This window comes from Mya arenaria, chromosome 13 (genome assembly GCF_026914265.1).
Source record: "Mya arenaria isolate MELC-2E11 chromosome 13, ASM2691426v1".
NCBI classification, from domain to species: Eukaryota; Metazoa; Mollusca; class Bivalvia; order Myida; family Myidae; genus Mya; species Mya arenaria.
In genome coordinates, this window is record NC_069134.1 from 34,743,036 (window position 1) to 34,749,454 (window position 6,419).

Consider the following 6,419-nt stretch of genomic DNA (forward strand, 5'->3'; position numbering starts at 1 on the left):
GTTCCAAGACAAAAAAATTGTCAAAAAGGGAAAACTGTGAGAGTACTGCTTTAATAGCATTGACGCCGACCTCCTTAACGCGGTAATTATCGGCATGTAGAGCGCGTTACACCGACATTCAATCACGTCATCATTGCAAAAGTACGCTCGCGCAATGCTGTATACTTAAAAAATAATGACGTCTCTTGCACGGTTGCTCAATAGTTACAAGACGGTTCATAGATAAATTATTTTAGATAGATGTTTTGTACACGATTATTCGAGAGTTAATGGAAGAGATGAAAAAGTTTTTATAAACTAAACCTTTATGTAAATAAGAAAAGTGCGTTGTTACGCGTGACTCATCTTACATCGGCTATACCAGACCGAAGTTTCCAGCACGGCCGAATTCCAGAAATATAAACTAAATAAAAACCACCCTGCTAAAACATGTTTATCTAATGCGTAAACAACAGCGATAGTAGTTTTTAATGTTTCATATTTCAAGGATACAATTATCAGCGGCATATGATTCCATGCATACAAACAATAATAAAAAATGCTTCGTTGGAAGTGATTCATTATATAACATAATAAAACCCGCCCATATTAAACGTCTAAAGGACATAAAAAATAGCTCTACATAATTGACAGATTTCAAGAAAAGATTAATCAACGTAACACTGGTTCATACATTTCGGCTAGAAACTTAAACCTGAAAATAATTATCTTAAGTCAGTTAAAATTAACATTATGAAACAAACATAACACACGTGTTTACGGTTTAAACGACCAAAATAATCACTCAACGAAATACAACTTTTATCACTAAAAAAAGCTCTTTGTACATGTTTTTTATTAACCCTCAGTCCATACCAAATTGATGTAACAATACCCGGATTTACCGCACCTTTTATTCTAATGATTTGTTTTGTGCGACCGCACTTATATATTTTCATCTCAAACCAGACTTTTTGTCGTGAGTAGCTTATTTGAAAGCTGCAATATAATCGATTATAATAATCCTACGCAGTTTCATAGTGCTTTGTTTAAGGGCAGTAACCGATGATTGGAGTTCTATACTGCATTTAAACCGGTTTAGCATTGGTGTCAACAAATTCAAATAAGATGACGGTCTCCGATTAACATGTTTTGTAATATATTTTTAAACTAAGGTGAAATCTATTTTCTTAATGAAACATAAATTTAACTCAACAAATGCAAATCATTTTACTTTTCTTTTTTGTAATGATGATAAAAGCACTTTCTCTATTTATAGAGTTCATTTGCTCAAATGCTATTATCTGATTCAAGTCATGATACTCATGACTTAAATTTGACCTGAAGACATCGATAATGTAAAAAAAAGTTTATCCCCATAGGAATATGTTTTATTAAAAAAATCTGTCATTTTTTCCCGTTCCAGATAGAAAACTCCGACCCGAGGGCACCTGCGTTGCCAGGTAACGAGGCTTGCCGAGCTACCGGCTACGCAGCGTGCCCGAGGGTCGGATTTTTTTTCTATCCGGAACGGACGCATATGATAGATATTTTTTTCGATCATACCTTAAATTACATTTTTTGTGAAGAAAATACATTAGAAAGCTCGTTTTTGTACATTTCACCAAAAAGCGAGTGCGATGATATTTACTGACGTCATGACGCGCAGTAATTTGTATTCCCTGCATACGTCAATAAGTTCCTTCGCTATCACGTCTTTTAAGGGTTATATTGTTTTGTTTTTTAGGAATATTTTTGTAAATTTAATGTTAATGGAACATATCTGTTAAAATCTCATAACTATGGTTACATTAAGTGTTTACTAAACTAAATTGAAAGTATTACGTCACAGCGCGTGACTCATCTGGCATGGGGGATGCCAGATGGAGTTTTCCAGCACGGCTGAAATCACCGGAAATGCCTATCCGGTGTGCTAGAATGTGTAGTCTGAAATGTTCCTTTAATGTAATTTTTTTGGCCCAATACTGACAAAACAATCATTGCGAACAAATATCTGGTCACAAAAAGCAATTTGCATAGAAATGAGCCCTGGTTAGGATAGGCCAAAGCCTATTTTGAAATCTGTTTTCTTATACCATAGTTTCTGTAATGAATAAAACAAATACCTGACTGAATGTGCCCTAATACTGTACATTTCAGTCAGCACATGCTCTTGCATTTACAGTTATATTTAAAAAAATCAAGAAATTGAAATGTATAAGGACACCTAAATGTTTTGATTGGGTCTGTGTAAAACATGCAAACCGTTCATTTTTGTATATTTCTAAAACAAATCATAGTTAATTCAGTTGAAAATGATTTTAAAGTGATTCAGGCAGATCAGTTGTTTCAAACATTTTCTTAAAATCAGTTTTTTTAATGCTCATATCATACTCTCAAGAAATATGCAAACGCAACACTGGATACACGAGGTTTATTTATATCATTCTGTGGAATAAAAACAGTGACCTTTATAATTTAGTTTATTAGTCGGCGCCCACAAGGGCGCCGGCTATATTTGATATTGTCCAAGAAATTGCTCCAACTTAGGGACCAGTTCATAAATTGCAGAACGATGCTTTCGATATTTTCCACTTTGCACGATAAAATGTGAAGTACGTTTTTTTAAAATAAAATCTACACTTTAATTGATAATAAAATCTTAAATTATAACGGCCCTGATAATTGTTTTTTGAATTTTTTCAATTTTAAATACCAACTTCCCCGAATAGATCAAGGTTACACAATACTATAAATATCCTATATGTTTCTAAACTTCTTACGCAGTAATCATCCTTGGCGAGCAGCTAAAAGGGGAGATTTGAAAAACTAACATTGAGCTTTATTGTTTGTTTTCAAAATGTCATTCGCAAGAGTGAATTCCAGATTATTCCCTCATAATGTATAGGCTTTTTACCCCCGTTCTATTTACTCATAACAGTTAAGTGTGTTCACACAAACAAATACAATTGCAACAATATTATGAACAATATTGGCCCAGTTGTTGATACAATCGCGAAACATATAGCGATGACGATTATCGCTATTTTGACGCGTTTCGCTAAATATTTCGCTAAGACACTCGCTAAATTATTTAAGGGTTGTTGGTACATATAGCGATAACGATATCGCTATATTATGGCATGTTTAACGAAAAAATATAGCGGTGCATAAGGGCTTCGCTAAACACACATAGCGAATAAAAAAATGGCTGCCGTTGTTGCTGCATTAAACAGAGTACGAAAAGAAAAAGATTCCAGGGCGCACAATTTACATCTCAGTTTCACAGATGAACTCAGAAAGGTACCGCTTTGGCATGGATGGGATTAGATTTTTATGTGAATTATTGGGCGAAGACATTTGCAGAACAACCTCCAGGAATTGCAGTATGTCTGTTGAGAAGCAAGTGTGTATAAAACTGCGATACCTTACCTCCGGTGCATTTATGCAAGTTGTAGGCGTTACTTTTGGACGGGACAAGGCAACTGTGTGCCGTGTCATACCTTGCGTGGCTGACCTCATCGCCAGCAAGTCAGAAATGTTTATTCTATGGCCTGACCAAGCTGAGCAGGATAGGACGAAAGCGGCGTTAAGGGATGTCGCTGGATTTTCTTATGTCATCGGACTCATTGATGGAACCCATGTAAGAGTGATGAAACCCAGTAAAGAGCAGGAGAGGGGATTTATCAACCGTAAGGGGTTTCCATCGATCAATGTGATGGCAGTTTGTGATGAAACAGGTACTGTTAGTTTTTAAAAAAATATCACAATAGTTGTTACTTTTGTAAAACTGATATCTTTTAAGTTTTATTCAAAATATGACACTTGATTTATCAGATAAACTCGTGATTTCCTGTACTCAAAATGTAAAGATTAATTATGCAGTAATGCTTACCAATGCTGGTATGTCCAATTTAACACATGTTCCAAAGTTGAATTTCATCAGTTAGAACTTTTTACACCCGATAAATGTGTGGAAAAGCACTCACCAATGCATTTTGTTATCCGGAAATATAATTTTGTTTCTTTAACGAAGGTCAAGGTTACCATGGTTATTAAGACAAAACGGCGACATGGGTAACGGTGTATAATAGTTTACTGGTAACTTCTATGGATGCATTTTTGGTGCTTAATCGGGAATCAATTGCCAACTGGATTAGAACCTATTGTTTCATTTCATGACAGCTTTGTATTAAAGTCATCTGCCTTGGGGGTACACCTGGAGACACAGCATCGCGGCCTTGAAGATGGTATCCTTCTCGGAGATAGTGGGTGTGTATTCAATATACGTCGTTTCAAAGAACATACTTACTCGTTTGCATTTAGGAAGTGCATATACAAGACAAAGGTTAAATTTTTACATTGTACCACCGAAACCCTTTTATAGGCAAACAAAGTAAAGTTTTATATGGAAGCACACCTTCATTGGATCAACGTTTGTAGACGCACTGCAATGCCTGTATTCATTGCATATATAAAAGTGTGGATATAACATGGATGTAATTGTGCCCTTTTCTCATGGAATGCTCCGAAATTGCACCATTTTGATTCTTATTTAGAAAGAAATGTTTTATTTGTGTGTGTGTGTGTGTGTGTGTGGAGAACATCGGACCTCCAAGTTTCTTAAGGCCTTTCTTCGCCCCTGGATCATATAATATGTCCGGTTGAGTAAATGCTCATCAGGGAAAATACTATGTTTTGCAGAGTTTGTAAAAGACGTATTTTACACCTCTGAATAATTTTGCAGGTATGCATGTGCCAGATATCTTTTGATGCAATTCAGGACAGCGGACACAGACAGAAAAGCTGCCTATAACAGAGCACACTGTTGAACTCGTGTCATTGTGGAATCCACATTCGGGAGATGGAAAAGGCGCTTCAGCTTACTACATGGCGAGGTTTGTTGTTTCCATTTTTTTATAATTGGGTGAACAAAAGACAAATAACTGAAATCGTTTATAATAATATACCTCTATATTAAGGTTTATTAGCAGTAATGTCATAACCAAGATGATGTATAAGTATAACAATTAATCTGATGATGATGATGATGATGATGATGATGATGATGATGATGGTGGTGGTGTTGAGAATGATGAAGTCATCGACGACAGCTACGACAGCGACCACGGCGACAACGATGATATCTTATGTGGCTAATCATTCTGAAATACAGAAAATATGCACTTGAGACTGAAGTATATATTTCAATATAACAGAGGTTGGAGTACCTTATTCGTCACTTTGACAGCTCCTTATTGTTACTTACTATATGCGTTGTGTTTTAAAATACAGTGAGCTCCAAACCGACTGTGTGAACCTAGTGACACCCAAAACAGTTTTTATTAGTTGTTTTTTTAAGAAACTGCTTACTCATTTATATTTTGAGTGCTCGCACCACATGGAATTGTAAACGCAATGTTGATGTATGTTTGTATTCTCAGGTACGACTAGTCCCTGAAAAGGAATCAAAGATTATCATGGCATGCGCTGTTCTGCACAACATCGCGATTATTCTTGGGGAACCTGAGGTAGAAGGAGATGGAGTTGGGCTGGATGGAAATGTTGGACAACAGTTCATCGGACGAGAGACTGGCTTTCACACCAGAGAATACATTGTGAATCAATACTTTTAAATGTTGGAAATATGAGACATTATTAAGAGGTAAAACACTTACCTCACTCATCACTGAGGATTTGCAGGAAGCTACTGGCTTCTTTTTGTTCAAAGTCTTTGGTAACCCTATCAAAAAAGCGTCGCTTTGCTTTTGATGTTGCAATCTCTTCTAGTATGAGTTGCTTTTGCAGTTTCACCTTTTCAGTTTGTTCTTTGAAATAGTTAAGTTGTGTATCTTGGAGCTCTTCAGAAATAGACCTGCAAAAAACATATCTTTATACCAAATTGTTTTATCACTTTCATGTCACCTGAGCACAGTGTGTTCAGCGTAAGCTAATAATTATTGTGTGAATGATCTTCGTAGTCGTCCGTCCGTCCGTCAACATTTCCCGGCAAGCAAGTTATCCTCTCTAACCCCTTGGTCAAATAGATAGCAAGTATATATTTACCATGTGTTCAGGGATTTCTTTTAAATATTAACAACACACTTCATTCGGCAGTGCGGTGAATATTAAACAATAGATCGAAAATATAATATATCCAACGTAAAATATCAATAACATAAGTAGTATTTTAAATGTGACCGCATACATATAGCAACTATACGATTAGAACTCACTTTCGCTTCTTGGAAGATTGGCTAGAGCTGCATTGCTTCTTGTTTACTTGTTCACTGTCCTGAAATATATATGTTTTTCTGCATCGAGTCGCTTAAGGTAAATAAATAAATATGACAATAAATAATCAATTACAACATAAAACCTCAGCTTTCGACGTCATCAACCGAATGGCTTAGTTTAACTTTACAACACTTATTTAATTA